This window comes from Sciurus vulgaris (genome assembly GCF_902686455.1).
Source record: "Sciurus vulgaris genome assembly, chromosome: 1".
NCBI classification, from domain to species: domain Eukaryota; kingdom Metazoa; phylum Chordata; class Mammalia; order Rodentia; family Sciuridae; genus Sciurus; species Sciurus vulgaris.
In genome coordinates this window covers 49,403,215-49,427,175 of record NC_136461.1, presented here as the reverse complement: position 1 = coordinate 49,427,175, position 23,961 = coordinate 49,403,215, and the positions used below count along the sequence as shown (strand labels likewise).

The 23,961-nt window shown below is 38.4% G+C and overlaps 1 long non-coding RNA gene across 1 annotated transcript; it reads left to right on the top strand.

Moving 5' to 3' along the window:
- Positions 1 to 2,471: 2,471 nt before the first annotated feature.
- LOC306640140 lies at positions 2,472 to 15,679 on the top strand. Its single transcript, XR_013757758.1, has 4 exons — positions 2,472 to 2,754; positions 9,623 to 9,756; positions 10,446 to 10,616; positions 14,403 to 15,679. It is a non-coding gene; the product is annotated as an uncharacterized lncRNA (long non-coding RNA).
- The last annotated feature ends 8,282 nt before the right edge of the window (positions 15,680 to 23,961 follow it).

The window sequence follows — 23,961 nt, the reverse complement described above, 5'->3', positions numbered from 1 at the left end:
AACTATCCCACTTAAAAGCACCCGCTTATAACTACCAGCTGCTGGCTCTTTTCTCATCATACTCATGAGTACACACACAGATACATGCAGAGATATGTGCATGCTTGTGCACATGCACACACACACACCTTCACAGGCACTGTACATGTGCAAACACCGAGAAGAACAATGCATTGCGTCCTGTCGAGTTTGTGATCTACAGTGAGTTACTGAGTGCTGATAAGTAAAGGAAGTGCAACCAGACAGTTTAATCCCCCAATTTCCTGTCTTCTAATCAGCCCCTGATTCTTTTGGTTTTAAATTAGAAACATTCCTGACAATATTCAGGACAGGTGAAGGAAAATCAACTAGAAAATAAGACAAAGCATTTATTTCTCTGTCTAAAGTTCACAGGAGAAATATGAGCATAACAACAGGAAATCCAGATTTTAAAAAGATAGTAGTCATACATAGGCTAGCTTAGGTAACCAATCACATTTCCGAATGAAGCACTTTGGGATCATAATTAGATTTAAAGAAAAAAAAAATGGGAACATGGTTTAATGTATTTGCTTCTCCCTAAGAATAGTAAATGCTATTTTAAAAGATGGTGTACAGGGCCAATCTAAAAGAAAATGATAAGGATAACTTCTTAATGTATGGGGAAGTAAAAAAAAAAAAAAACTCGATCTTAATCAGATTTCATTCAGAATTGATTATCTTTAGTACTGTGAGAAAATAATGTTTCAAGTATATGGAAACCTTTGAAGTTAATGCATATTCTTAGAAACTAATATAGTTACACATATTTACAATGGTGGATAAAATTTAAAGGTTGTATGTTTAAAAATAAGCTCAGATACAGCCACTGCACACTGCAAGAAATACTTAAAAATAAAGTGTGCAAATGCATGAAATGCAAAGTATATAAATATATCCACCATGGATTCTTTTAAAAATATATCAGGTGCTGAGAATATGATATGCTTTATTATTTCCTGAATCTCTTCTTTTTGAGTCTTTTCATTTATAGCCATGGTAGCAATTTCCATGTTATTTTAATCAGTATCATGAAAGAGTGTAAGTTCCTAGACAAATTTTTAATAGGCAAGGTCTTCAAAGGAATATTGAAAACAACCATTAACAAAAGTTGTTCAGTTGAGAATTAATATTTAAAAAAATAAAGTGGTAAATATGGCTCAAGATGTGAAAAACAACAGAAGGTTTTCATGAAATATGGGTTCTGAATTTTACGTTTGCAGCGGTTAAGGTTGCCAATCATAAGGGAAGAAGGCTGGAGTTGAAGGTTTTATTTTTTTTTAATTATTGAATGCAGCAAGACAGTATTTTATAGACGTATCTTGCTAATTTTCACATGTATTCTTTAAAAATGAGCATTTACAACACAAGGCATAGCATATCCTTCTTGCCCAAGTATTTTCCTGTTATACAAAGTTTGAATTGTAAAAATTTGGATCAGATGACAAACAAGTATTGATGGGAAAATTATATGTCAATTTCTAAGGTGAATGCTCCTATAATAAGTGCCTGGGGACCTGGCAGGGGGGTAGAGTGATTTAGTAGCCTTCATTTCATAGTCACCATGAATTTTTAAATTGAATGGCAGGAGAAAGACAAGTGTATTTTGGGATTCTTATAAAAATTCTCCCATATACTAAATCATTACAAAGAAGAGAGTGTTTATTCTGCCTTCATGTTAGTGCCGTGTGGGTGGAATGGAGGTAATTCCACTGGACAGAATTAAATTTTGAAGCATATACATGCATCCGGGGTGCTCCCATCTCATTTGGAATGCAGAAAAATTTCACAAGGGTTCTCTTTAGTTTTCTATCGGAAGGTTTCAACTAGAGATGTCACAACACAGCTAGATTAAGTTGATACGTAATATCTATTTCTTGATTTGCATGATTAAAGCATTAGAGAAGTGGCTCAGATATCAAAAGATTTCTCCTAAGTGGCAGCGCCAAAGGTAATTACTGTTAAAATGTACATGCTCGAACCCTGGTCGCTTGTTAACTTCTAAGTTGTTTACCACTCCAGGGGTTTTAATAAAAGTTTTCATTTGACTTTGGGATATCAAGAGACCTATCTTGCTTCATTTTGATGTAACAAATGGATGTATCCTTTCTTATATCCCCCATCCCTTAAGAAAACATTAGCTTCAACCATAAACAGTGATAAGGACAGAGATGTTCCTTCTTAGTATTTCACATTATAAAAAAACTCTTAAACAAAAGTTGTCATTTTAAGACAAAGCTAAAATTTATGCTTAAAAAGAACTAAAGATTGAACCAGTCAACTGACTTCCAGTTAGTTATCAAAAAGTGTGCTTAAAACCCAACTGTAAGCGGGAGTGAGTTATGAGAGGGGGTGGGGATAGAGAGGGAAAGAAAGAGAGGTTGTTATTCTCAGGCTTTTATTAACCAGTTTCTTTCATCCTAGTGTGTCTTTATTATTTAGAAAAATAAAAATGATCTGGGGCTCTATCCATTCTCACCGAAAATTCTGGAGTAGGTAAAGACCGTCTACAACCTGGTCCAACATATGCCCCCAAACTAAAACAAACAAACTCATTTGCCATACAAATTGTTTACGATTCATTAAAAAGCAAAATTGCATATCCCGGAGCTGGCAGCTGAGGCCGAGCCTCCACAGGCGGAGGGGGTATTCACTGAGTTGCCTTTGTATGCTGGGACGACCACGCTGGAGGTTCTCACTATGAACCGGAGTCTGTGCAGCCAGATGACACATGAGGTAATTTTAAAGCTTTATTTGCCTTTAGTGTGAAACTCAGATCTTGTCCTTTGCTTGGAGAACCATATCAGTCAGGGGGAAGTTTCATTTTTTTTTTTTTTTCAGTTGGGAAAAATTATTTGGGGTAGTGAGATGGGGATGTGGAGGGAGAGGGCGTGAGTGCTATTTAAGGAAAGAGATCTCAGAGAAAATGCGAAATGTGTATTATTTTAATTAGTCCTCTTGCCCTTCATCAAAGTCCTTCCTCAATTTCCCATCAAAAGTGGGAAATTTACATTAGAATTATTTGTAACTGGTAGATCTAAAATGCTACGGTATGTGGTCAACTTTAAGGGAAACAAACAAACAAAATCAATTTATCCCCTATGGTAACTTCTACGACTTCTGTAAAGATTGCTCTGATTTCTCACCCTTTTCAAAGCAAAGTCCTAGAAGCAGTGAAGTAGAGAGAAACTTTCCTGCAATATGCAGCCTAAACAGCAGCATGTGAGCTTTCAGCATTGTTTATTTTTAGTCAACTGCATTGCTAAATGTTTCCACCACTTTTATATGTTATATTCCCGGCGGTAAAACATCTGTAAAATAATTTTAAATGAAAAGCAACTTCCAAGTAAACTTACAAAAAAGAAATTACAGTTTTCCAAGTTTAAAAAAAGAAACATTTGGTGATCTTTGCAAGAAATGAAAACGATGACACAATTTGCCATAAAAAGTAACAGTCTATAAAATCTAGGAGCTCTTGAAATACAAGGAAGTAGAATCTTTCACCAAGAATATGACATCAGCACACAGTTTTTTTTTTTTTTTTTTAAGCTTACAACTTAGCCTGGAAAATAATAGCCAAACCAATCAGTATATTCATTTCTAGTGATTAACAAGCTGCAGAAGGCAAAGCAATAGGCAACATCAGCACATACAACTAAACTACTTTTTTTTTTGCTGGCAGAAAAGCTAATGGGAAAATAAATGCCCTGAATAAAAGTTCAGGGTCGAAATGGATAGTCTACCGCTAGTCTCATTAGCCAAAAGCTGCATGTAACATTGTCCTGAAATCTCTGGTAAAGTTTCTAAGGTCTAGGTAAGAAATTGCAAGTTAAAAGGCACATGTACACACATACCCACAACCACTTTTACTCAAGTCCTTGGAATGGACACACTGCATCCCAAGAAGCAGACGAATAGAATCCTGTGGTAGCTCACTTTTAATTGTCTCTCAGTCCTCCGAATTCCTAAAACTTGCCAAAATGATACCACCATTGGTCCAGGAAGGGGAAGGGAGAACTCTTTCTGCAGCTCATACAGTGAAAGCGACCATGCCTTGTTTTGTAATTCCATTCGCCAGTCTCCCCCTTCCACATTACTCTCTCTGTCTTTTTTTTTAAACTGATATCTATGTGAAATGAGCTGAAGTTCACGGTCCAGTTAGGAACGGATAATACATTCATTGTCCTGGCAGCAAACTTTTTTTTCACTCCCTGGAAGAATTCACGCTTGCCGCAAGAATAATAATTACAGAAAACTAGAAATGCACTGCTAACGAATTAATCCTTAACGGACACCACCCTAACGAGGGCAGTAATGATTTGAGGACTCTCTTCCTCACAGGACCTGCCTCTCCTGTGACAATGAGCTATTGTGCATCCTCCCAACTCACTCTACCTCTTATAGATCCAAGGAGTCAAAGGTTGTCTGGCCTGGTTGACCATGACATGTGAGTTAACTCATTCAGCGGGCGCGTGATAGAACTTTATTAAAACTTTATTTGTATCCACAGTCACTAAAAGATAGGGTGTGTGGATCTTTTCCACTCAGAGCTAGAGTTCTTAAGAGAACTCTGACATAAATAAATGGGGAAAAGTTAGATGAGAGCTACTAGTCCCCTTGACGGGAGACAGGGAGTGGGGATCCAGAGCACTTTCACAGGTGACTTCAAGCAACCCAATTACTGTGGGCAAGACCAGAATTCACTCAGGGCTTGCTTTTCCCCAGTGCCCAACATGCATCCCAAGAAAATACCACAGCCAAGGAAAACCACACACTGGATAGTCCCTGAAAACAAAAGTAAAGGGGACGTGGAACTAGAGAGAGGGGGCAAAAACTGAGGGGCAGAACAAACGTTTCATTTTCTACCCCAAGACCGGCTGGGCTACAAATACCCTCTTCCACCTTAAAACTTCTGATACTCTTAAAAAAAAAAAAAAAAAAAAAAAAAAAAAAAAAAAAAAAAGTAGCAAACTCCAAACACTGTCCCATGGAAAATAAGGGCAAGCATTGCTGAGAACTCAAGTTGCAAGTGGCAGAGAGAGGGAGGGTGGCAAGAGGAAGCAGTGTGAGACTGCCTCACTGAAGAGTGTGAAAAAAATCAAATGTGAATTTGATGAATGTGAGGTCTGGGACATTTTGTCAAAGAGGGAGGGAAAGTAGAAAAGGAAAAAAAAAAAAAAAAAAAAAAAAAAAAAAAAAGGCAGTCCCCGCTGCCAACTCACCATCCACCAAGTTCTGGCCGAGATGTCGTAGCAGAGCTGCCATTTGATGGAGCCGTCGGAAGCTTTCCCTGCCATTACGCTGTCAGCAAGCTTCATCTGATGCTAACTCACGGGAGATAAGACACCTAATTGAGAAAACATTTGCGGTGGCATGTGGGGCAACATGTAGTCCGGTCCATACCATATGGAATCATGGGTAAAAAAAAAATCTCCTTGACAATGAACCAATCTCTCACAGACCCAGTGGCAAGGTGAAGTGGAGATGAAAAGTCTTCTGCTGCTAGCACTGTCTCCTCTCTCCTTTTTAAAAAACAAGAGCCCACTGCTACACATCAAAGGGAGGTGGTTAAAATTAGGGCTTCATCACTCAGATGATTTTGGTCTGCAAGGTTTTTCCTTTCCTTCCAACAACCAATCCCCCCCTCTTTTTTTTTTTTTTTTTTTTTTTTAAGGAGAATAAAGAGATTTAATAGGACAAAGGCAGGTAGTGGACTGCGGAGGGAGATCGCCACAGGCTATTAGCCTAAAATTTCTGCTTGACAGATGGAACTGCTTAGAGACTATCATGCAATGTTTTGGTTTTTTTTTTTTTTTTTCTCCCCCCCCCCCCCCCCCCGACTTTAAGTCTGATTCAGTATCTGTTTTTCACAGCCACTTTTCTCAAGAACGTGAGCTGCGCATTTAAAAAAAAAATGTTTAGTTCAGTTTTGCTGTCTTACACATCTCGGTTGGAAGCAAAGTGAAAAAGTCTAAAACTAAATCTGGGAAGAGCTGAACAGGTTTTCCAAGGCGTGAAGACAATTCCAAGGGAAAATATTTCTCCTTTACCTTATTTTTTTTAAAAATTAAATCATTATTTAATTGGGTTCTGAAGGGACCTGAATATGAGATGACAGCCTTCAAGTCCTTTGATTTAAAAAATTTTTTTGGATGTGTGTTTTCATGTGAGTAAATAAATACTTTACTGACATGTTACAAGTTGTATCTTAGGTGAGGTGAGGCACGCCCTGTATTTTCTGTTGCCTTAAAAAAAAAAATTAATTCTGGAATTCTCCATTCTTTGTAAATAATCGGTCATTATCCATTCAGTTTAACACAATTCAGGCTAAAGTTGACATGGGTACCTCCTTAATCAGGGAAAATCACTTCTGATTTCCTTACTGTAACCCAGTCATTTTTTTTTTTAAATAGGGATTTTCAACCACATGTTCTTTTTTTTTTTTTTGCATAAAAAAATCAACTGCAGTATGAACCTATCAATAAGAAAGGCTATAAAAACAATTTTTTTTAAAGTGAGAAAAACTCTAGACAACTGCTGAATTTCAAGTCATTTTATTCAGGATCAAGGGATGGGGGTGGGAAAGAAAGTAAAGAGAATGACTTGCACTTGTTATATTTTATTCCTTTAAAACTGAGTGACATGAGAAACTGCAGAAATACCTTTATAAGAGCAGCATACCAAACACCTCCTCATTTTTTCGAATATAAGCAATTCTTTGATCCCTAGGAACCTACCAGTGAAATTCTACAGCTCTTACACCACAGACCTTCAATGTAGGCATTTCCGAGCATCGGAGAATTTATCTACCACTATTTCTCAGGTGATTGAACTGTGATTATTTTAAAACAGTTATGTATTTACGGCCCAAGTATATTGTGGATTTTTTTCAGTCATATTTTTGCCTGGCTACTATTTTGATAACTTATTTAGATCATATTTTAAGTTCCAAAGAGGCTTAAATTTGGGGGCTTTTTGCTTTCTTATTTCTGATCTCTTCCTTAGTAGGTATTATTTTACCCATTTAGCATCATGGTTAAAAGGGTAGATAGTTGTTTTGACAAAAATAATTTCATTAAAAAAATTTCATAATTTCATTCAGTGTCACCAGAAATGTTTTCTAATTTTAAGCATTGGTGTGCAGAGTGCGTCTAGGAGTGAACCACAAATAAAATAAATAAGTTTTTTTTTTCTTTCTCAGCTCTCATTGTAATGGATTTCTTCTCATAATATGAAGGGAGGAGGTAGTAGGGAGAATTATTTTCAGATGTAGATACTCTTATCACTCTTAGGAATCCTCTTCATATTCTTTTTCACCCTGGTCTCCGCTCTCTTTCCAGAAGTGACTGCAGTAGCACAGGAAATGTTAGTGACCTTCAGTGTCCCCCTGAGTGGCACCCGGTCCTTCCACCAGACACTTGCCCTGGGCTTGCCCACCGGAACATCGATTGGCTTGTGCAATTGCAGTGTCATGAAAACGACCTGCCCTTTCTTCAGTTTTCCATTTGGAGAAAGAAGAGGAAAAAAAGTGGTAAACTCTACATAAAATGTAAAGCAGCATCCCCCTTTAAAAAAAGGGAAGAGGAAAAGAAGGAAAAAAAAAATGCGGTGGCGTTCCATCTCTGAACCAGCCTGCGATTCCATTTCATCCATTCCGACTTGCCTCTGACAAGTAGACAAAAACTGAAGTGTAGCTGCGTGAGGGTCCCTTCAGCTTCCTTCTGGGGCATAAAGGCACGTGGACATCTTGGACTTCGGAGCCCACAATTTTACAGGTTCTAAGTTTGTTCCACAGCAACCCGTGAAGTTGGTGGTATCTCTCGTGCAAGCTGTGATGTTTCTGAGACAGAACATCCTATGCATGCCCATTATTTATGAATGAATGGGGCATAAAGTAAACTGGAGTCCAGATTTCACTTTGTGAGTAATGAAATACCAGGCAAGATGTTGCAGGAGATGGCACAGTAGTTTTGAACAAAGAAATGATAACTATGATTGGATAATAGTGTTTTAAATCCAGAACAATTAGGTGCATTTAACTTCGTCATTGTTCTCTCTTCCCCATACAGCAATCAGTCTTTTCATAGTGTGGCCCGTTGTTAATAGCCTTAAAACGAGATTAAATAAAACATGTTAAATATCGCAATTATTGTGGGAAATAAAATTATTTGGTGAGCATAATGGGGAGCAATTCAAGCATTTAACATGATCCAGGAAATGCTACTCCAAACAATTGCATTTGCTTTATGCATTTTTTCCCCTTTGATTGCTGACAGATGCCTTTTTGGAAACAAACATCTAAATGGTTTGCCTTCAGTCAGAAAAAAAAATATATATATAACAGAGTGGCTACATGTTTTGAATTTAACTCTTGTCATTTGAATATTTTTTCCTAGCGTACGTGAATGAATCTAAGGCAAAAACAGCGCTCCCCTTAAGAAATAAAACCATCAGAATTTGTCTTTCTTATTTCCTTCAAGCATGCATTGTAAGAAGCAAAATGCCCTAGTCTTGGAGTCAGGTGGTGAGAATCAGAGAGACGGGGAGTGAGAAAGGAAACTGACTTCTGATGTGATGCCCCAGGCAAAGTGCACATCACTTTCCAGCCTCATTCTGGTCATCCTGGCTGGTGCTCCCCAAATGAAGGACCGCTTTTGTTTAATAGGAAGAACACCAAAGAGCTCAGAGGATGGAGGATTTCCATCCGGGTCTTTCCTGCGATACATTTGGAAAAGATCTTGGCGACTCTGTTGCCAACAGGTGTACAATACCAAGGAGAGGTTTTTGTTTTTTGTTTTATGTCATTAAAGGCAATATGTAATGAGATGTGAGTGATTTTCAGAGGCAGACGAGTAGAACCATTGAGAGCACTGTTTCTGAAGTCTTATAGTCTGGCTCTACTGGTTACTGTGTGACCTCTCCCAGGTTACTTACCCTCTCTGAATCTGTGACCTATACTAAACAGGAAAATAGAGACAATACCATTTATTAAGTTTGCCTGCCTGTGCATATATAGTCATAGTTAAAAGCAAACATATACATGAAGTACTTGGTCCCTGATAGGTAATGAGTGTTCAATCAGTTATTGTATTGATGTTCTGTTTTTATTAGTACCCTCTTGAGTGGAGCCCTCTGTCTTCCCTTCTGGTCCTTGAGATTCTTGAGGACAAGGGCCATGTCTTACTCATCTAATTAATTACAAGATATAAGTGCTGGGAAAGTAGTTGGGGCTTTCTCAGTGATTTGAGAAAGCTAGTAAACAGGCACAGAACATTTAGTCAAGGTCAATCCTCTTGCGTTCTTCTCACATGTGCCCAGATTTTTGCTTAACGTTGACTCAAGCTGTTGCTCCTTCTAGTATATCATCTACCTTCCCGACTTAACACCCCTGGTCAGGGTCCCAGGCCACAGGGACCTCTGGCTCCTTTGACTTCCTGTTGCCTTCTTATCTGTATCATCCACTGGTACTTCATAGAGACTGGCTGTATCACTACCTGTCTTTGATGAACATATGTCTTTTATTCATTCACTCATCCATTAAATAGCAATTTTTGCAATGCAGGCAATTACATTTTCCCCCCTCTTTTTTGAGCTTTGTTTCCAGGACCCTTGGAAATGTGAAACTCTAGAAGAGCAACTTGATTTTGAATGCAGTATACAGTAACAGCTGACGTTTATTGATTGAGTGTTTCCTCTTGGGCAGGCACTCTTCCAAGAGCTTTATGTAATTTTTTCCAGGTAGGTTCCTGTGAGGTAGGACCTATTATTAGCCTCATTTTACAAACAGGAAAACAGACTCCAGGAGGTGAAGTGACTTGTTTAGGGTTCCGGAGTTAGAGGTGGAAGGAAGCCCATGCCTAGGAAACATGAATCTACAGCTTTACCTGTATGGTATTGCCTGCTAAATCATGAAAGGAGGGCAATAACAGGATTTAGTGCCTGTTATGCGCCAAGTTCTTAAAGGTGTTTTTAGGTATGATGGGCCATGTAACTTTCACAAGATTTTGTTATTATTATGGGGATTATTATTTTCAATTTGAAGGTCAGAGTCAAAGGGGTAGGAGCCTAAAGATCCATACTAATCAAAAAGAGCAAAGATTCAACCCTACATCTGCTTGATAAAAAAACAAAAAACAAAAAACAAAAAACAAAAAACAAACTCATGCCTTTCCTGTTCTAACCAGCTAACTCTCAGAAGATATTTTATATTTCTTTTGTAGATTTAAATGTTGGGCTCAACAAATACGTATGACTTTGAATGACCAGAATGTTAGAAGCAATGAAATTAGAAATGTACCCTGTTGCTGAGGCGAGAGGGGAGTTCAGTTTAGGGTAATGGGTAGCTAAGATTAAAAAAAAAAAAAAGCCTGTACTGAATAGGGATTATCTCCTGTTAACACCTAGATCTTTCCTCTAACTGTAATCAGGTGGAAAATCCTAATGGCATTTAGGACATCACTGTCCAACCCTTCCAATGAGTGTGTACTCACACGGAAGCCCTGGGATGAGAGGAAGAATCCTATGGAGCCCCCAAGTGCCAAGCTCTTTGGTGGAAGATTAATTCTTTTTTGAGGAACGAAGTCCAGTCCTCTGTACAGGTACACATCATAACCAGGTGAGAGTGTGGTGACTTAAATAAACAGGTGGCCCAAGTCACCTGGCATAGTTTCCTCACTGTATGGCAGAAGTGAATTCCACAAAGCTGGGGCGGAATGACAGAATGCCAGGGGTCCAGACAGCCTGGTCCATTTTAATGAAATGCCCAGAGACTGCTCAGATTTTTCGATTGTATGTATTTTTTTCTTGAGAAAAAAGATTGATAATATTTTCAGCAGAAACTCACCTGCCATGTCCTGCACAGAATGAGTTTTCTTCTTGGTAGCCGTTCGTGTGCCTCGTTTCCATTCGGAAATTCTTTGACTTTCTCTCTCTCTATTTTCTGTTAGCCGCTGCCACTGAGATTGGACTAAACCCTCTGCCCCCTCGTTAAAAAAGAAAGAAAGAAAACACACACAACCCAACCCTCTAATAAGTATATTCACAAGTTCTATGCGAGGCGCTTAAGAAAACTAAAAGGTTAATATATTCTAACTAGATGTTAGGTATAGAATGTCAGATCTGTCAAATTTCATTATAACTTGCTGCTCATTGGAAAAGATTTGATTTCTTTTGCCACTGTCCTACTATGTTCAAGTCACAGACTGCCAGCAGCAGCCCACTGAAGACCACAGGCTGGCAGTGAGCGGGCTCGAGTGGGAAACCAGCCGCAAGGACCATCTGTTTCCGATTTCTAGCTGAGCCAAGATGTGCAGCGAAGTGCATTCCATTCACCAGGCCAGCTTCTCCCCTGCTCAAGTTATTAGTGTTACAAGTGAAATGATCTTTTCCAAACAGCAGGGGAGCTATAATCCTTATGGAACAGGACTTTAAAACATACATGCACTCACAAAACACACACACACAGACACACACACACACACACACACACACAGACACAATAATATTCAGACATCTTTTGTTAGAGTTGTGGGGAAGGTTGCTTGTAAATTGAATTACAGCCTTTATGGGGTTTATAAAGTATGTTTTATTAAGCATGATAACCTCTGAGGTAGCAGCGTATACATTGGCCTCATTTAGTCTAATTGAATGATTAAATATCTTTAGGATGCCTTTTGTGGCCCTGGTTAAAAATGATAAGAAGGAGGCATCTAGACTGCCCTTAAATGAACCATTTTCAAAATCATCATGGATTTTTAGGAATAATCAATGGGAGCCCTGGCTTAGCTGGCCTAGGAGAACCAGTCTCATGCACGTGGCCAGAGCTGAGGCTTGCTAGTCAGCTATTACATGCTAAAGGGTCCATGCGCCTGGGGCCATTGTATAAGTTGGGGGGTTCCAACTATTTCTTTGTTCTTTGGGGCTGATCTTCTGCCTGTCTCAAGAGTGATCATTTTTAGAAAAATTTGGAGGTGAAGAAGCAAGGCTGATTGAGAAACAATGTGATAGAAATGATAAGAGAAGACCTTGAGTAATTATATTCCAAGCATGTATTTAGTAACATCTGATCACTATTAGGTGCACAGGATGCAGAGAAGAAAGACACCAGGTCCACTTTTAAGGACCTCTGCAGCTCTCAGCAAGGAAACGGATGCAGGAGCAGGCACGTGCATGACAGAGCTACAAGACCAGAGTGAGGAGCCTGGGTCCTTCCAAGGATGCGCTGCCTGACTCTGGGTTGTCGCACATTCTCTGTATGTTTCTCTGCAGAATGGGGTGGAGGGGCTGACTTTCAGGCACTGTTGTTAGAGTTCAAATAATCACAACATATTATGTAGAAGGACAAAGTTCCCTCACAGACACCTGGCAGTTCTCTATATGTGGTAGTTTCTTCTTGTTATTCCCCTAATACTTAATAACTTATAAATCATGACAGGTTTCTCTTTTGTAGAGGAGAGGCACACTGAATCTAGGAAGGACGCCTAGGCTATGACTCCCTGCATGCGTCAAGTAGCCTTATTCCACAGGTATCCTGAGAGCAAGGTCTGCCGAGGGCACTGCACAGGGTCAGGGATAATAAGTTTCCTCATGAATGCTTTCGGTTCATGGTGAATGATAGGAAGATTTTTCTAAAAGTGGACTTGTTTTCTCAAAGCGGAGATCACATAACATTGATTTAAGGTGAGGAGTGGGGAGGTAAAAGACAAACTCTTTTATTTTGCAGGTAAAGAAAATGAGGCCCAGCAGAGACAATTACTTGAAGTCATTGAGCAAATTCATGTCAGGGACAGGACTCCAGTCCAGAGGTGGTGGTTGTCAGTGACTCCGTTGGCCCCTGCACAGATGGTGTCATAGTGTTTGAAGAACTGTGTCCTGAACTGCATTCAGATGCACGTGAGCCCCTGCCACTGCCGCTGCTTCTGCTGGTATACGCCTGGCCGTGTGGTCGTTGTCCTTACTCATGCTTACGGACATTTCTGGAGGCCATCTGCAGAGCTCCTTTATTGAGCAGATGGAAAAGCAATGTCCCAAGTAGATTCCCTGAAAGCAAAGTTTGGGACTTGTGTGAGTCTTGTGGAGATTCACGTGCAAATTTACTGGGGTGACTGTCAGGATTCACACCCGCCATGAAGTGAAGTAAGTCCTGGGCAGAGGGAGGAGTTAATCAGTTTAGTCCTGACCAAGGCCCAGTGAATTCTACAGGGAACTGGAAGCTGGGTGCCCTTGCAGATTTATCCTGAATTGGGGGAAGGGTGCCAGGACATTGTACTCCTGCCGTGAACAAGCAGCCACTGAATAAGAGCTGTCTCAGGGGCAGGGAAGAGACCAGGCTAGGCAACAACCAGAGAAAAAGCCCAGGGGATTCCCAGTTGCTGGGAGGGCATCTGGATGGAGTGCCACAGGACCTGTTCACATCCAGAGAAGTTGACAGCTTTCTTAACCCTGGAATATAGTCCATGGCTCTACATGTCTCCCAATGGCAGAGACAAGGTTCCATGCCCCATTTTGACAGAATCTACCTGGTAGATCTGGGAGTATCCTTCTTTCTTCAGAAACATCAGGGGGCAGAAAAAGGTAGACAAGGCATTGAGGACAATGTTGGGCATTTCCTGGCTTCTCTAGTTGCCCAGTGACAGGTGCCTTTCATGGCAAATACAAAAGTTCAGTGCATGAATTAAAGGTGCATTTGGAGTGAGTCTAAACACAGGGAGTCAGGTCTCTGAGCCTCTAAAGGGTCTTGGTGGAAGTAAGTGCTGGCATATTCCTGGGACACTGCACCTGTGGAGAAGAGGATTGCAGTGAGAGGGGTGGGGATGGCAGAAAGGGTTAGCAGGGGAGTGAAAATTGTTGGCTCTTATATTCCAGACCTTTTTATCTCTACCATAGAGCACCTGGTCGAGGAAAAAAAAATACACAAAAGAAACCCCCAACTCTCAAGCATTAACGGTGGGTCATGATTGGATTCTTTGCTTTAAAGAATACAATACTCTAACCATTATGGAAAGCAGGATGGAGATTCCTCAGAAAACTTGGAGTGGAATCACCATTTAACCCAGTTATCCCACTCCTCAGTTTATACCGAAAGGACTTAAAATCAGCATATTACAGTGATTCAGTCACATCAACATTTACAGCAGCTCAATTTGCAATAGCTAAACGATGGAACCAACATAAATGCCTTTCAACAGATGAATGGATAAAGAAAATGTGAAATATATATATATATATATATATATATATACACACACACACACACACACACATACACACAATGGAATATTACTCAGCTTTAAAGAAGAATGAAATTCTGGCATTTGCTGGTAAATGGTTGGAGTTAGAGAATATCATGCTAAGTGAAATAAGCTTATTTTATGTATTGTTTACAGCTGCTTCAGTGCTGAGAAAAGCAGGTATGATGGGAGACTCATGACTGGAAGAGCCTGAAATGCTTACAGTCCAGCACTTTATAGAACAAGATTTGATGACCCCTGGCCTAGAACATGGGGCTTAGGGCATGGAGTGCAACAAGCTTGGATTGCCACTCTGGTTCTTTGGTTTCTAGCTGTGTGACCTTTCGAGAATTTCTTATACTATGTTGATTTCCTTACTTGCAAATGCTAATAATAATACTTTGAAGGCTTGTGAAGATTGAAGATGGTATTTCATATAAAGCTCCTGGGAATAGTGAGTCTTGAAATAAATTTATTTATAAAAATAGTTAATGATAATTTCACTGCTTTGAACTATTAATAATCTTGGTGATAAGATAAATATGATCACATTGTGAATTGCTGTAATCATTACCATAATGCCAATTTTGGAATTGCTAGTCAAAAAAGTATTTTCTGTGAATAGATCAATAGGTAAAAAGAGTCATATTTGTGACAGTAGAAAGCTGTTGCCAGAACTCCTCAAAATAATAATTATAGCTAAAATTGATTGCTTACCTACTATGACACAGTGCTATGTAGTTTGCAGGAATTGACTCACATGATCATCACTTCAAACCTAAGAGGTAGCTATGGTTGTCATTCAAGTACAGAGGAGGAGACTGAGGCTCAGAGAGGTTGAGTAAATTAGCCCAAGTCAGTCAGTAGGAGATACACTCATGACTTGAACTAGGACAGTCTGATGTCAAATTCTCTGTTTCAGTCACTCTATTTTTGCACACATCTGATAAGAACCAGAAATCCACAATTCAGAGCCCACAGCTGTCCCTAGTAGTTGGCACATTATGTCACTCTGAAATGAGCTCTACATTGGTATCAAACCAGGAAAATGCTGTTGCAACTTCCTGTATCCACTCTTGAGTGAATTTCTCAGAGGAGCCCCATGACAACTACAACCAAGATACCTTCTTGAGCGTTGTCCCACAGGGGTGGTCTCATGTGTTGGGTTTGGAGTATTAGTGCACTGGGTGGGGACAGATGGACTGTGTTTGGCTATATTCCTGGGACAGCATGTTGGGATTGATAAGATTGGTTTGGTTCTCAAGAATGTGCTCACAAACGATTCCACCAACAACCAAACTATTACACATACATATATGATGACCTCAATTTGGTGATTACATGTATGTTATATAAGCATTAAAAAGATGTAAATGTATCAGAATATTCAGTAGCTGTCTACCTCTAGGTCTCAAGGAAATAATGGCAACCATTATTGTTATTTTTACCTCTATTTATTTCTAGAAATTTAAAGTGTATTTGTAATTGCACATTAATAAAATATTAAAGTGATTTGATACCATGTGTCAGAAGTCCTCAACATCTCCACTTTCTTTAATTTCATAATTCCACCTCTGATACACTACTATGAACTATTGTATACACAGATATAGGTTCATTTAAAGTTGTTTGAAGTGGGGAAAGAATTGGAAATACTCTTTCCTATGGCACAGTGACATCAAAGCACATTATGGAGCCATGAAAGAACATGCTGTTTACAGATGGAAAATGCTTAAACTGTAATATTGTGAAAAAAAGCATGACAGGAAATTGGACATACAGAATTAACATGGTTCAGTGAAAACCCAACGACCTACTAATTAAAAGACAAAAAGAAAACACATTCAAGTATTAATGGTTGTGTACGTAATGGATAGGAGTATAAATTGTTCTTCTTTTTCTGTTTCTATGTAATTTCAGCAACAGTTCCTTTGGCGAATGAATATTATTTCTGTAATGGAAACACATAGACACTAAAACACTCTTGAACTTGCAAGTGTGTGTGGACTGGTGATAAGTCTTCAGTTTCCCCTCCCTCCACCGCCCATCACCTGTACCTTCATCTGCGCTGCCTGCTCTGTTTAGCTGGGTCTTTCTCAAGTTAGGCACAAGGAGCTTTATGAGTTGCAGTGAACACCAAGCTGGGAACCAGGACACATGGATGCTAGCCGGGGCCATGCCACTAACTCTCCATGTCCTCCAGCTTGCTGATTATCCTCCCACAACTTCAGTTTCTCTACATACAAAATGAGCCTGGGTGAGATCAGGGGTTCCCAGGGACAACTGCTTAGGATGTGCTGTCTTACTCCAACATAGGCCAGCTCAACACAAACTGTTTCCCTTTTATGGTTTCCTTATTGGGTTTACTGGACATTTTTTTTTTCCAGTGTTGGGTATTGAACCCAGGGCCTTGTGTATGCTAGGCAAATGCTCTACCCCTGGGCCACACCCCCAGCCATTTTGCTGAAAAATTTTAAGGGGAGAATGATTCCATTGTTCTATTCCAATGATCTAGATGGTCCACTACTAAAGTGTAGTTGATATTAATATCCCTCTAAAAAACGTTATATTTATTTGTTTATTGTGATAAAGAATATATAACATATTTGCCTTAGAAAATTAAAAGTTCTTGGTACAGTATTTTTTGGGGGGGGGGGGGGTGATACCGGGGATTGAACTCAGGGGCACTTGATCATTGAGCCACATCCCCAGACCTATTTTGTATTTGTTTCTCCAAAGAAGGGTCTCACTGAGTTGCTTAGTGCCTTACTATTGCTGAGGCTGACTTTGAACTGGAGATCCTCCTGCCTCAGCCTCCTGAGCTGCTGGAATTCTAGGTGTGTGCCAGTGTGCCCAGCCATGGTGCAGTGTTTTTAATCATACATTGTCGTATGGCAGAACTGTAGGACTTTTTCATCTTGTGTGACTGAAATTCCACATCCAGTGTCAGCAGCTTTCCATTTCTACCACCACTAGTCCCTGGCAAACACCAGTCTACTTGTTGCTTTTCAGAGTTTGACTAGGAGATATAAGTGGAATTATGCAGTATTTGTTCTTCTATGACTGCTTTTGTTTTACTTGCCATAATGTCTCATGGCTCATCCTTTTTAAAAGATCGAATAATATTCCATTAGGTATAGATGCCATATATTCTTCATTCACTCACCAATGGAAATATAGGTTGTTTTCAGCTCTTGACCATCATGAATCATGATGCAGTTAACAGGAGTACGAAAATGCCTTGGAGATACTAATTTCAATTATTTTGAATAAATACCATGAAGGAAGATAGTTGGATCTTATTCTGATAGTTCTATTTTCAAGCTTTTAAGGAGCCTTGATGCTGTTTTCCATGGCTGCTACACCATTTTCCGTTTCTACACGTAATTTCTCCATACCTTTGCCAGCTCTTGTTTTTTCTGGAGTGAGGTGGTATCTCATTGTGATTTGACTTTTAGTTCCCTGATGATCAATGTTGAGCATTTTTTCCTACCCGTTAGTTATTTGGATATCTTCTTTGGCAAACATCTATTTAAATATTTAGCTTGTTTTTCAACTGGGTTACTTAGTTTTTGTTGTTGAGCTGTAGGATTTCCTTATTCATTTTAAATATTAAACTCTTTTCAGATGTATAATTTTCAAATATTTTCTCCCATTCTCTGGGTTGACTTCACTCTGTTGATTGCTTCCTTCACTGGGTAGAAACTTCATGGTTCAATGCAGTAGCACGTGTTTATTTTTGCTTTTGGTTCCTGTTCTTTTGGTATCATCGTCAAGAAAACATTGCCAAGATCAGTGATGTGGAGTTTTCCCCTTATGTTTTCTTTTAGGAGTTTATGATAGTTTCAGGTCTCACATTTAAGTCTTCAAGCTAATTTGAATTGATTTTTGTGTATAGTGTGAAATAAGGATCCTATTTCATTCTTTTATATGTGAATATCCAGTTTTCCCAGTACCATTTATTAAAGAGACCATTCTTTCACTATTGTGTAGTCTCAGCACTTTTGTAGAAGATTATTTGGTGATGTATGTCTGAATTTTTTCCCCTGGGCTTTCTATCCTTATGCTAATAGAAACTGATTTTTGGATGTTGATTCTCTATCTTGTAAATTTGTTGAAGTTATTAGTTCTAACAGCTATTTGTGTGTGTGTGTGTGTGTGGTCTCTATGGTGTTCTACATATAAGATTATATCATCTGTCAATAGAGATAATGTTACTTCTTTTGTAATTTGGATGCCTCTTATTTCCTTTTCTTGACTAATTGCTCTGGTTAGGACAACAGTATTACATTGAATAGAAGTGCTGAGAGTGAGCATCTTTGCCTTCTTCTTGATCTTCAAAGAAAACTTTCAGATTTTCATCATTGAATATGATGCCAGCTATGGACTTGTCATATATGACCTTTACTGGGGTGATATGATTTCCTTCTTTTCATAGTTTTTCAGTGTTTTAATATAAGTGGGTATTGAATTTTGTCAATTGATTTTTCTGCATCTGAGATGATCATGTGTTTTAGTCAGCTTTTTCACCACTGTAACTGAAAAACCTGACAAGAACAATTAGAGGAGGAAAAGTTTATTTTGAGGCTCACGGTTTTAGAGATCTTAGTCCATAGATGGCTGACTCCATTCCTCAGGGCCCAAGATGAGGCAGAACATCATGGAGGCAGGACATCATGGAAGAATGGTGTGGTGGAGAAAAGCGCTCAGTTCATAACTACCAGGGAGAGAGAGAGGGGGGGGGGAGAGAGAGAGAGAGAGAGAGAGAGAGAGAGAGAGAGAGAATACACAAGACAGGGAGGTATGTGTGTTGCATGGGAAAGGGAAGAGGAAGGGGAAGGTCAGGGACAGGACACACCTCTGCAGGGCATGCCCTTAGTTACATACTTTCTCTAGCTGGGCCCCACCTCTTAGAGTTTCTAACAGCTTCCAAAAATGCCATCAAATTATTAATCCATAAATAGATTAATCCATTGATGAGTTCAGAGTCCTCATGACTCAATTCCTTCCTCAGAGTCCCATCTCTGACCATTGTTGCAATGGTGCCCAAGCCTTTAAAACATGAGCCTTGGTGCTAAAATCCAGAACTAAACCATAGAAGCATCAGCTAAAATTTTGTCATTTTTGTTGATCTTTTCAAAAAATTAATTCTTAAAAACACTAAAAATTACACACTATATATATGCAATGAAAAATCAATTGTTTCAATAATTTTTTATTTTCCTGTTCCATATTTTATTTATTTCTGTTTTAATCTATTATTTCTTCTGCTGTGTACTTAATTTGCTCTTATTTTTAGTTCCTCAAGGTGCAAAATTAGATTTACTTGAGATCATTCTTCTTTTTTAATGTGGGCTATGAAGTTCCTTTTTATAATATCTTTGCTGAATCGTGTAAATTTTTGTATGCTGTGTTTTTGTTTTCATTACTCTTCAAGATATTTCTAATTTATCTTTTGATTTATTCTTTGGCCCACTAGTTCTATAAAAATATGTTGTTTATTTCCACATATTTGAGAATTTCCTTCTGACATTGATTTTTAGTTTCATTTCATTGTGGCTTGAAAAGACACTTGGTATGATTTCAATCTTAAATTTATTAAGGCTTGCTTTGTGCCCTAAAATGTAATCTATAGAATATTCCATGTACATTTGGGAATGTGTGAGTGGTGCTGCAGTTGGGTGGAAAGTGTTATACATGTCTATTTAGTTTGGTGTATAGTGTTGCTCTACTCTTTTCTTATTATTTTTTAATGAATGGTCTACCAATTTTTGAAAGTGGAGTATTTGTAAACTCCTATGACTATTGTGTTACCTTATATTTATCCCTTCATTTCTACCAATGTTTGCTTCATATATTTGAAAGTTGAGTGTGTAAAGTACATGTTTATAATTGCTATGCATTCCAGGAAAATTGACCCTTTGATTATTATGTAATATCATTCTTGGTCTCTTTGTTTTTTTTATTTTATTTTATTGTAAACAAATGGGATACATGTTGTTTCTCTGTTTGTACATGGCATAAAGGCATACCATTTGTGTAATCATAAATTTACATAGAGTAAGGTTGTTTGATCCATTCTGTTATTTTTTCCTTCCCCCCACCCCTCCCACCCCTCTTTTCCTTCTATACAGAGCTTCCTTCCTCCATATTTGCCCCCCTCCCTAACCCTAACTCTAACCCTAACACTAACCCTTCCCTCCCCCTATTATGTGTCATCATCCACTTATTAGCGATATCATTCTTCCTTTGGCTTTTTGAGATTGGCTTATCTCACTTAGCATGATATTCTCCAATTTCATCCATTTGCCTGCAAATGTCATAATTTTATCATTCTTTATGGCTGAGTAATATTCCATTGTATATATATACCACAGCTTTTTTATCCACTCATCAATTGAAGGGCATCTAGGTTGGTTCCATAGTCTGGCTATTGTGAATTGAGCAGCTATGAACATTGATGTGGCTGTACCTCTGTAGTATGCTGATTTTAAGTCCCTTGGGTATAGGCCAAGGAGTGGGATAGCTGGGTCAAATGGAGGGTCTATTCCAAGTTTTCTAAGGAATCTCCACACTGCTTTCCAGAGTGGCTGCACTAATTTGCAGTCCCATCAGCAATGTATGAGTGTACCTTTCTTCCCACATCCTCGCCAACACCTGTTGTTGCTCGTATTCTTGATAATCGCCATTCTAATTGGGGTGAGATGGAATCTTAGGGTGGTTTTGATTTGCATTTCTCTTATTACTAGAGATGTTGAGCATTCTTCCATATGTTTGTTGATTGCTTGTAGATCTTTTTCTGTGAAGTGTCTATTCATTTCCTTAGCCCATTTGTCGACTGATTATTTGAATTCTTGGAGTAGAGTTTTTTGAGTTCTTTATACATTCTGGAGATTAGTGCTCTATCTGAAGTATGATTGGCAAAGATATTCTCCCACTCTGTAGGCTCTTTCTTCGCATTGCTGATAGTTTCCTTTGCTGAGAGAAAGCTTTTTAGTTTGAATCATCCCAGTTATTGATTCTTGTTTTTATTTCTTGTGCTATTGGAGTCCTGTTAAGGAAGTCTGGTCCTAAGCCGACATGTTGAAGATCTGGACCTACTTTTTCTTCTATAATCTGCAGGGTCTCTGGTCTGATTCTGAGGTCCTTAATCCATTTTGAGTTTAGTTTCGTGCATGGTGAGAGATATGGGTTTAGTTTCATTCTGTTGCATATGGATTTCCAATTCTCCCAGCACCATTTGTTGAAGAGGCTATCTTTTCTCCATTGCATATTTTTGGCCCCTTTGTCTAGTATGAGAAAATTGTATTTATTTGGGTTTGTGTCCGTGTCCTCTATTCTGTACCATTGATCTACCTTTCTATTTTGGTACCAATACCATGTTGTTTTTGTTACTATTGCTTTGTAGTAGAGTTGAAGATCTGGTATTGCAATACCCCCTGTTTCACTCTTCCTGCTAAGGATTGCTTTAGCTATTCTGGGTTTCTTATTCTTCCAGATGAATTTCATAATTGCTTGCTCTATTTCTGTAAGGTACATCATTGGGATTTTATTTGGAATTGCATTGAATTTGTATAGCACTTTAGGTAGTATGGCCATTTTGACAATATTAATTCTTCCTATCCAAGAACATGGAAGATCTTTCCATCTTCTAAGGTGTTCTTTAATTTCTTTCTTTAGTGTTGTATAGTTCTCATTGTAGAGGTCTTTCACCTCTTTTGTGAGATTGATTCCCAAGTATTTTATTTTATTTTTTTTGATGCTATTGTGAATGGGGTAGTTTTCCTAATTTCTCTTTCTGAAGATTCATCACTTATGTATAAAAATGCATTGGATTTATGAGCATTGATCTTGTAACCTGCTACTTTACTAAATTCACTTATGAGTTCTAAGAGTTTTCTGGTGGAATTTCCAGGTTCCTCTAAATATATAATCATGTCATCAGCGAACAGGGATAGTTTGAGTTCTTCTTTTCCAATTCGTATCCCTTTAATTTCTTTGGTTTGTCTAATTGCTCTGGCTAGAGTCTCAAGAATGATGTTGAATAGAAGTGGTGAAAGAGGGCATCCGTGCCTTGTTCCAGTTTTTAGGGGGAATGCTTTCAGTTTTTCACCATTTAGAATGATATTAGCCATGGGCTTAGCATAAATGGCCTTTACAATGTTAAAGAATGTTCCCACGATCCCTATTTTTTCTAGTGTTTTGAGCATGAAGGGGTGCTGTATTTTATCAAATGCTTTTTCTGCATCTATTGAAATAATCATGTGATTCTTGACTTTAAGTCTATTGATATGGTGAATGACATTTATTGATTTCCTGATGTTGAACCAACCTTGCATCCCTGGGATGAAACCCACTTGATCATGGTGCACTATCTTTTTAATATGTTTTTGTATGCGATTTGCTAAAATTTTGTTGAGAATTTTTGCGTCGATGTTCATTAAGGATATTGGTCTGAAATTTTCTTTCCTCGATGTACCTCTGTCTGGTTTAGGTATCAGTGTGATATTGGCTTCATAGAATGAGTTTGGGAGGGTTCCCTCCTCTTCTATTTTATGGAATACTTTGAGAAGTATTGGAATGAGCTCTTCTTTAAAGGTTTTGTAGAACTCGGCTGAGAACCCATCTGGTCCCAGACTTTTCTTTGTTGGTAGGCTTTTGATGACTTCTTCTATTTCAGTACTTGAAATTGGTCTATTTAAATTGTGTATGTCCTCCTCGTTCAGTTTAGGCAATTCATATGTCTCTAGAAACCTGTTGATGTCTTCAAGGTTTTCTGTTTTGTTGGAGTATAGATTTTCAAAATAGCTTCTAATTATGTTTTGTGTTTCAATCCTGTCTGTTGTGATATTTCCTTGTTCATTCCGAATTTTAGTGATTTGGGTTTTCTCTCGTCTTCTCTTTGTTAGTGTGGCTAAAGGTTTATCAATTTTGTTTATTTTTTCGAAGAACCAACTATTTATTTCGTCAGTTTTTTGTATTGTTTCTTTTGTTTCAATTTCATTGATTTCAGCTCTGAGTTTAACTATTTCCTGTCTTCTACTACTTTTGGTGCTGGTCTGTTCTTCTTTTTCTAGGGCTTTGAGCTGTAGTGTTAGGTCGTTTATTTGTTGAGTTTTACTTCTTTTATTAAATGCGCTCCATGAAATAAATTTCCCTCTAAGTACTGCTTTCATAGTGTCCCAGAGATTTTGATATGATGTTTCTTTGTTCTCATTTACCTCTAAGAATTTTTTAATTTCCTTCCTAATATCTTCTGTTATCCATTCATCATATAATAGCATATTGTTTAATCTCCAGATGTTGGAATAGTTTCTGTGTTTTACTCTTTCATTTATTTCTAACTTCAATCCATTATGATCTGATAGAATACATGCTAGTGTCTCTATCTTCTTGTATTTGCTAACATTAGCTTTGTGGCATAATATATGGTCTATTTTAGAGAAGGATCCATGTGCTGCTGAGAAGAAAGTGTATTCGCTGTTGGTTGGATGGTATATTCTATAAATGTCCGTTAAATCTAAATTATTGATTGTGTTATTGAGATCTATGGTTTCTTTGTTCAATTTTTGTCTGGAAGATCTGTCCAGTGGTGAGAGAGGCGTGTTAAAATCACCGAGTAGTATTGTGTTATGGTCTATTTGGTTTCTGAAATTGAGAAGGATTTGTTTGACATACATGGATGAACCACTGTTTGGGGCATAGATGTTTATGA